A 7145-nucleotide genomic window follows, 5' to 3' on the forward strand; every position below is an offset into this window, starting at 1 on the left:
AGTGGGCTGTGCATGCATATGTGTGAGGTAAGGAACCTCTGCATGCCTAGGGCCAAGGGCGTATGAGTGTGTTTCTGTGTGCACAGACTGTGGGTGAGTGAGGCGCACATCAGTGTGAGGTAAGACAAAGTCAGGGTGTGTGGACACCGAGGGAGCCTATGCCACCACTGGCTTTAGGTAGCCCGCCGGCTTCTGGTTGGTCAGCTTGGACAGCTGGCAGGTTACACAGGACAATACATACTTCTTAACATCACCCCACATACCTGGCCAGTAGACCCGCTTCTGTAAGTGCTCAAGTGTCTTGGTTACACCCAAGTGGCTAGCCATAGGGTGATCATGGAAGTATTTCAGCAGAGTGCCCCTCAGAGATTCTGGCACATAGAAGCATAGATCCTTGTGTGGATGAAGCCAGCAGGGAGTCCTTTTGTCCACAAAGTAAACCAGCCCGTCCAGAATATAGAAGCCTGGCGAATCCACACAAGGGCCGCTCTGCAAGTCAGTATATATTGATGAGATGATTTTGTCAGCCTGCTGGAGTGACTGAAACTGTTTTTTGTCTTCCAACACCATTAGTGGCTGGCGCCTTAGGCGCCAACTTAGAGCCAACTATGGTGTAAGATGGTAACAGGTCTATAGGCACCAAAGGGCCACTGGAAGAGTTTCACGAGAGTGCATCCGGAAATAGATTGGCCGAGCCGGGTCTGTGGACAACCTCAAAGTCAAAGTCCTGCAGCCACAAGCACCATCGAGCCAGTCGTCCTGAAGGAGAGGGCCTTGTCATCAACTACCTCAAGCTATTGTGGTCCATCACCACTGTAACACTAGAGCCCTCAATGTACGGACGAAAATGTTCCAGAGCCCAAATTACCCCCAGGCACCCCTTCTCTGAAATGAAATATGGGCATTCTGACTTGTGCAGGGTACGGCTCGCAAAAGCGACAGCCCTCTCCAAGCCATCCTCATCAGTCTGGGTCAATGCGGCACCAAGGCCTACATCACAGACATCCGTGTGTACTGCAAAAGGCTTCTCAAAGTCAGGCAAAATAAGGACTGGGGCACTGATTAGCTGTTGGTTTAAATAATCAAAAGACACCCGGCAGTCAGTGGAACACACAAATGGGGCATCCTCCCTCATGAGGGCAAATATTTGGATCGGCTATACGGGCATACCCTGAGATGAACCTACGGTAGTAACTTGTCATTCCTAAGAATTGTCGCACATCTTTAACTGTCTTCGTGTGGGAAACTGTTTAATCGCAGCCACCTTACCCTCGTCAGGGCCAAGGCCTTCTGGTGTCACCAGGTAACCCAAGTAGCATAATTTTGGTGTACAAAAATGGTACTTAGCCAGCTTCAAGGAAAGGCCTGCATCTGCCAAATGCCCCAACACACTGGCAAGGTCTTCTAGGTGCTGGTCAAAGGTCGGTGAGGCGACCACAGTGTCGTCCAGATACACCATACAGCAGTTGTGGGTGAGCCCTGCCAATACATCAATCTTTGAAATGTTGCAGGTGCATTTGATAACCCAAAAGGCATAACTTTAAACTGATAGAGCCCTTCATGTGACACGAATGCTGTCTTTGGTTTTGCGTCTGGGACCACTGACACTCACCAGTAACCCCGTGTAAGGTCCAGTGTGGAAATAAATCTACCACGTGCCAAAAAATCTAGAGAGTCATCCACTCTTGGAAGTGGGTAGGAGTCCTTCACTGTATATTTGTTCACTTTCCTAAAGTCTACACGAAATCTTGGATCTGCGCCTGGCTTTTCGACTATCACAATTGGAGAGGCCCAGGGCCCTGAAGCAGGCACAATAATGCCATCCTCCAACATTTTGGAAATCTGTTCCTCGATAATCTTTCTTTTTGCAGGTGAAGCACGGTAGGGAGGAAGACACAATGGCTTTGCAGTCCCAGTGTCTATTGTGTGCTCAAACAATGAAGTACGTCCCAACTTTGCCCCAAAAAGATGAACAAAGTCTCCCAATAGGTGTGCCAGTTTTTTCTTGTCCGCTGAAGGCAAGGCTGCTTGTTCCACCACTGGACCAAGATCGGTCTGGACATCCTTAAAGGTGAGGCTAGCTACATGGCCCTCCAAATCATCAAACTCCAGCAAGCATAGGTCTGGCACTGAGGTGGCATTATTTCCCAGTTTAACGCTTCCTGTGGATGGGTTGATATGGATGTCAGCCTGAATCATAAAATCTGTCCCTAAGAGAATGGGACAAGACAGGTCTGGAATCACAGCAAAGCGGTGAGTAAATGGTTGCTCCAGTAGTTGAACAGGTAGCCATACAACACCAGATAGGGTGCATTTTTTTGAGTCTTCCAACTCCAGTGGGGAAAAATTCCAAGGAAGAATGACATCTCCTTCTATCTCGCATTTAAGAAGGGTAAATGCTGAAATGGATGTGCCTGTATCCAGAGTCGCCTTCAGTGAAACCTGATTGACGACCACCACTGCCATCAGTGGAGTATTCTTTGACCTCATTGGGCTGTTTCGCACCAAATTAACTGTGTGTGAACTCTCTGTCTGTTGTGCACTGATCCCTGACTCCGTTCTCTGCTTACCCTCATGAGCCCTTTGAAACCTACGAGGCCAAGCAGAAGTCCCACCTCTCGTGACCTCAGAAGTACTTGGGGTCTCCTGGCTTATCTTAGAAACTACAGCTACCCCTCCGGTAGGTTCAGCACTACCACTCTGCCTATTTTTCCTACAGTTCCCACAATTGCGTGTGGTGACCCCCGGAGTCAAACATTTGTAGCAGTGCAGGTCCTGGTGAGGAGGTGTGGGGCAATGGGGGCTCTACTAGAAGAAACAGGTCCTAATACAGCATGTAGTTCATGGGCGGTCAGAAGTAGCTCTGTTAAAGTTGTAGGTGCGGTAGCATGAAGGGCTAGTCTATACTGATCAGAGACATGCCAGCAGATTACTTCAATCTGTTCTTGCTCAGATGGCGGTTGCTTTAGTCGCTTGAACTCAGTCACTAGGTGAGATACAAAAGTGGGGAGTGGTTCATTTGAAGTCTGAACTCTGTCCAAAATCCCTCTCCAGATTTTCTCTACATTGTTTGTAAGCAGGAAGGCCTGTTGAAAGAGATCTGAGAAATGCTCCCATGAGAGTAGGTGTGGCTGCATGGCAGAATACCACTTCCGGGGCTCCTTTCCAAATAACCTTATCAACTCAAGGAAGAACTGAGTGTCACATAAACCAAGCGTTGTCTTGTACAAAGAAACAGACTGAAGCCATTCGTCTAGGTCAAGAGATTTACCCCCATCAAACATGGGTGGCATAAGTCCAGGGAAATGGGCTAAATGAACAGCAGGTGTCTGTGGATGAAACAGCTCAGTGTGGCTAGTGAGAGTGTGTGTAACCGGGGTTGAGCTAAATACAGGGTAGGCATTAGAGGCTTGTCCCTGTGTCTGTTGAGAAGTCTGATGATCTTGGTTGGTGTGGCTAGTGAGTGTGCACGTTGCAGGGGTTGAGGTAAGTATAGGGTGTGCCTTTGTGTCCTGTCTATGTGAATGCTATGAGGTCTGTTCTTCTAACTGCTGCAGCAAGGTGCTTTGTAAGTCAACAGACATACTAAATGCTGATGTCAGCGTGTCTACCTGTCGTTGCAAATTATCTACCTGAGCAGCAAGACTCTGAAATATAAAAGACCCACCATCCACAATTTCAGGTGAAACCAAACTACCCTCATCATTACTACCCCCATATGTGAATATATCAAAACGCTTAGCCATTGCAAAAGTTGAGTAAGAATCTAGGCTGAAATGTGGTTATACTATTGCAGAACACCCTATCAATAATTAAATGAGAAGGGGAAAAAAATGCTTAACATTAGTTACATTAACCTCAGTAAGACACGTATCTCAACGGAGAGCAGTGATGATCCTAAGACACATATATAGAAGAAAAGATATATGCATGTATATATACACATGTATCCCAAAATACCCATTCACTGCATGTACTCCCAGTAGCAACAGTAACCTTAGTAACAGCAACCTTAAATCCAACAGTAACAGTTTAAAATGAATGGGTGTTTACTTTTTTATCACCCAAACACATACGTATTAAACACACGGTGCACACAAACAAAAGTCACAAAAAGGTCTCTTCTTTCTTTATAAAAATAAGAACCCGGGAACACGCAGAAAAACAGCAAGGGAAATTCACATCGAAAAATGTAGACCGCAACACTTAGAAAAACTATAGTGGCAAAAAAAAAATTTTTATTATCCCACGGTGGGTTTTCTCCACCAACGCAGTGAGACTTCGGTGGTTGCTAGTTTATCCTGCTAGCATGTGTGCCAGCTAACTAAAGGCCCAGCACGAATGAAACTTCACTTACAGTTCTCTTGCCTTATGAGCATCGAGTACGAAAGCCACATTTAAAGTTCATTCACTCTCTGGTGTCCAAACTTTTCTTTCTGAGGATGTTCATTCACAGTTCGGGTGCCAATTGTAAGGATCCGGCTAGATCCTCACGGGTTTCTCAGGAAAGTTAATATAACTCAGCCGGACACAAAGTAAAAGTGCTGTTCTTCGTTGATTGCATTGAAGGATACCATAGGCTTACGCATGGTTACAGGTCGGTCATTAGAAGAGGATTAACTGAGTAAAACATCCCAAAAATGGTACCTTGCATGAAACTGCGTGTCAGCACACAATGTGGAAGTCACAGAGAGAGAGAGCAGGGTGGCGACCACGCCCCCTGACCCCACATGACATCATCATAGCCAATCATTACACTATGCTTATTCATCTAATGCAGTGGTTCTCAGCCAGTGGGGTGTAGAAAGATCAGAAGGGAGGGCGCAATTTTTTTTAAGAATTCACAGATACGGCATCATTTGGGTACTCGGTGTATTTTATTGTGTTTCAAATAGAATATGCATAAATGGAAAAACTCAGCGTTCCCTCTCCCTCTGTATTTTCTTATTGCTGGGGAGAGGCAGAGTTTAGCCTGCTTTATATCTACTCGTCTGTGCAGACTAGTGTTGGCAACTTAACGACTTTTCAGACCCCTTTAGCGACTTTTTTTTTTTTTTTTTGCAAAAAAAGCGCCTAGCGACAAATCTAGTAACTTTTTGGACATACCTTAGTGACTTTCCAAATGTCGCCAGTACTGTCCTGCAAGCACGAGGTCGTGCTTTCCCGCTACACTCTCACCTCTCTCTGCATCTGCTCTGTTCAGTGAATGTCTGACAGCCGGAGATTTAACAATGTCATGGATAATAAGATGCGCCCTTCGTCCCAATTTATACAATTCATATGCAAATGAATTTTAGAATGCAAGACGAATGGAAGGCAACATGTTTTACATGTAAAATAGTACACATTATTACAGCCTAGTTTTCTTGTTCAAAGTAGTTATAGTGTTCAAAAACATTTTTAATAATTCATGTTCAATACCTGTCCATTATATAGTTTTATAAAAGTCATAAAAGTTATTTTTTTTTAAAAACCACAAGTTATAAGTTTTAAAGAAATATAAAAAGTACAAAAACACAAACGCAAAAAAATCTATATCTATCTATCTAGGCATGGAAAGCAAATATGGATATTCAGTATGTCACAGATGCTTTTTCTGTAGCGGTCTATATACTTAGTTACATCACAAAAGCAGAACAAGAAAGGGGACTGTTGCTTCAGCGTGCGCAAAATGAAGCTATGAATAGAAATCCTGAAACTAAGGCATCATTAAAACAGTTGGGAAGTATCTACCTATAAAAGAGAAAAATTTCAGCTCAAGAGGCAGAGTACAGATGGACAGGCATGCATTTGAAGGAATGCTCTCGTAAAGTACAATTTATTCCAATAGGATAGAATCCTGTAAATATGAGTTTGCCTTTGCATATGCTCCAAAATTATGTGGAAAAGTCAGATGATGAAAGCAGCTTTTGGATGACAAGCGTTGCTGACAGGTACAAGAACAGACCAGAGAAAGAACCACTACAAAATTTATGTCTTGACAGTTTTTGCTCTGAGTAGAGAGTTCTGACAAAATCAGAGATTTTTTCAGCAGAAAAATCAAAATCAGGAGAAAACAAAGTAATTAAACTCAATAACTGTGGGTATGTAAAACAAAGGACACAAACTGAACCTGCAGTAGTGAGGTATCTGAAATTTTAGACTACAAAGGATCCAGAAAATTATTATCATTCATTACTGCAGTCTTTTTTTTTTAACCACATTATAATGACTGTCAGCTAAAGAATATTCTCAAAAAATATGGTCAGGAAGTGCAACTGGTGATGGCAACAGAGCGCTGTTTGAAAAGGAAAGTGATACAATAGATAACAGCTTTTGGAGCAAGATGTTGATTTTGAATATGCATGGGGTCTAATATGTTCTGAAACTGAAAGACAACGTCATGAATGTATAGAAGTGATGATGGATAAAGTATTGCCTGATGAAAATGACAATCAAGGGCTTATTCCAGATCTTACAGGAAACCCTCAAACTACTTGTACTATTGAAACAAAACATATGGCAATGTCTAGAGATGATGCATATAACCAAACCCCGAGAAGGTCTCAGCGATCAAACAAATGGAACCGCTAGAGAATAAAGCTGAACTGGAAACAGTCCTAGGTATGGTAAATTAACTGTCTAAGTTTGAACCCTGCTTATCAGACATCAGTGCCCTGCTCCGTCAACTGCTAAACAATCCAGTGAGTTTGTATGGGATTCACAGCATGACATTGCATCCGCAAAATGAAAGATCTCATAACCAAAGAACTTGGTCCAGTACTAGCATGACCCACAAAAAGAGCTTCACCTTCAAAAGGACACATCGAAATACAGCCTTGGTGCACTCATGCTACAAGACAGCAGGCCAATCAGCTACTCATCAAGCTGACTAACACAATGTAAAGGCAGCTACGCTCAAATAGAGAAGGAGCTCTATGCGGTCATGTTCAGCTGCAAATGCTTTCACCAATATGTATATGGCCAAATAGTCATAGTGGAGTCTGACTACAAACCACTTGAGTCAGTGATGAAAAAAAAACACCGGCTGCAGCCCCACTATGACCTCAAAGAATGATTTTGCAACTCCAGAAATGTGGCTGTGGCTTACACCCTCTCAAGGAAATCCATAGATACAGAGAACAACAATCTCAGTAAAGGAATGG

The sequence above is a fragment of the Ictalurus punctatus genome, chromosome 20 (genome assembly GCF_001660625.3).
Source record: "Ictalurus punctatus breed USDA103 chromosome 20, Coco_2.0, whole genome shotgun sequence".
Classification (NCBI taxonomy): domain Eukaryota; kingdom Metazoa; phylum Chordata; class Actinopteri; order Siluriformes; family Ictaluridae; genus Ictalurus; species Ictalurus punctatus.